The sequence below is a fragment of the Mchenga conophoros genome, linkage group LG18 (assembly GCF_057382185.1).
Source record: "Mchenga conophoros isolate Kocher_MC1m ecotype Shallow Benthic linkage group LG18, M_conophoros_male_GT1.1, whole genome shotgun sequence".
Classification (NCBI taxonomy): Eukaryota; Metazoa; Chordata; class Actinopteri; order Cichliformes; family Cichlidae; genus Mchenga; species Mchenga conophoros.
In genome coordinates, this window is record NC_140543.1 from 37822742 (window position 1) to 37825241 (window position 2500).

Genomic DNA, 2500 nt, shown 5'->3' on the forward strand with positions numbered 1-2500 from the left:
ACATTACCCCCCCCCCCCCCCCCCCCTGCAGTTACCCTGTGCCACATATCTAGCATGGACCTGGACCTCCAGCAGGCCCTGGGGACCCACATACTCCCCTGCTCTACTCCCCCACTAGCTTTCCTTTCTTGCAGTTACGCTCCAACGCATATCCAGCATGGACCTTGACCTCCAGCAGGCCCCGTGAACCCACATTACCCCCCCCCCTACTGCAGTTACCCTGTACCACGTATCTAGCATGGACCTGGACCTCCAGCAGGCCCCGTGGACCCACATTACCCCCCCCTGCAGTTACCCTGTGCCACATATCTAGCATGGACCTGGACCTCCAGCAGGCCCCGTGGACCCACATTACCCCCCCCTGCAGTTACCCTGTGCCACATATCTAGCATGGACCTGGACCTCCAGCAGGCCCTGGGGACCCACATACTCCCCTGCTCTACTCCCCCACTAGCTTTCCTTTCTTGCAGTTACGCTCCAACGCATATCCAGCATGGACCTTGACCTCCAGCAGGCCCCGTGAACCCACATTACCCCCCCCCCCTCCTCCTGCAGTTACCCTGTACCACGTATCTAGCATGGACCTGGACCTCCAGCAGGCCCCGGGGACCCACATTACCCCCCCCCCCCTTCCCCCTGCAGTTACCCTGTACCACATGTCTAGCATGGACCTTGACTTCCAGCAGGCCCCGTGGACCCACAATACCCCCCCCCCCCCCCCCTGCAGTTACCCTGTGCCACATATCTAGCATGGACCTGGACCTCCAGCAGGCCCCGTGGACCCACATTACCCCCCCCTGCAGTTACCCTGTGCCACATATCTAGCATGGACCTGGACCTCCAGCAGGCCCTGGGGACCCACATACTCCCCTGCTCTACTCCCCCACTAGCTTTCCTTTCTTGCAGTTACGCTCCAACGCATATCCAGCATGGACCTTGACCTCCAGCAGGCCCCGTGAACCCACATTACCCCCCCCCTCCTCCTGCAGTTACCCTGTACCACGTATCTAGCATGGACCTGGACCTCCAGCAGGCCCCGGGGACCCACACTTAAGCCCCCTCCCACTAACAAAGCAGAACACCACTGGCAAAATCCTCGTGCCCCTGGTACTCCAGAAAGCACATTGAAATGTGCCCCTGGTACACTGCGCAGAAGAACTGCCACACACACACACACGCACGCACGCACGCACGCACGCACGCACTGCTTGTGCCTATGGTACGACAACTTTTCTCGTGCCTATGGTACGACAACTTTTCTCGTGCCTATGGTACAACAACTTTCCTCCGTGCCCCTGGTACGACAACTTTTCTCGTGCCTATGGTACAACAACTTTTCTCGTGCCTATGGTACAACAACTTTTCGCCGTGCCCCTGGTACACCGCTCAGTAGCACTTTGCCACACAAACTCTCCTCGTGCCTATGGTACGACAACTTTTCTCGTGCCTATGGTACAACAACTTTCCTCCGTGCCCCTGGTACGACAGCTTTTCTCGTGCCTATGGTACAACAACTTTTCTCGTGCCTATGGTACAACAACCTTTCCCCGTGCCCCTGGTACACTGCGCAGAAACTCTTTGCCACACACACACACCACTCGTGCCTATGGTACGACAACTTTTCTCGTGCCTATGGTACAACAACTTTCCTCCGTGCCCCTGGTACGACAGCTTTTCTCGTGCCTATGGTACAACAACTTTTCTCGTGCCTATGGTACAACAACTTTTCGCCGTGCCCCTGGTACACCGCTCAGTAGCACTTTGCCACACAAACTCTCCTCGTGCCTATGGTACAACAACATTTCGCCGTGCCCCTGGTACACCGCTCAGTAGCACTTTGCCACACAAACTCTCCTCGTGCCTATGGTACAACAACTTTCCTCCGTGCCCCTGGTACGACAGCTTTTCTCGTGCCTATGGTACAACAACTTTTCTCGTGCCTATGGTACAACAACTTTTCGCCGTGCCCCTGGTACACCGCTCAGTAGCACTTTGCCACACAAACTCTCCTCGTGCCTATGGTACGACAACTTTTCTCGTGCCTATGGTACGACAACTTTTCTCGTGCCTATGGTACAACAACCTTTCCCCGTGCCCCTGGTACACTGCGCAGAAACTCTTTGCCACACACACACACCACTCGTGCCTATGGTACGACAACAGGCCCCGGGGACCTACATCGCACCTTGCTCTTGCCTCCCTTACAGCTGAAAAAGGTCCATGCCTGTGCCCTGGCCCTGCTGAAATTCCCTCTCCATTTAGCCGAGGCAGTGAGTCGGCCTCCTGTCTCCCTTTACGGCCGAAAAAGATGTGCTCCTGGGCGCGCTGGCCCTGCTGCTACTCACATCGGGCATGGACCTGGACCTCCAGCAGGCCCCGGGGACCTACATCACACCTTGCTCTTGCCTCCCTTACAGCTGAAAAAGGTCCATGCTTGTGCCCTGGCCCTTCTGAAATTCCCTCTCCATTTAGCCGAGGCAGAGAGTCGGCCTCCTCTCTC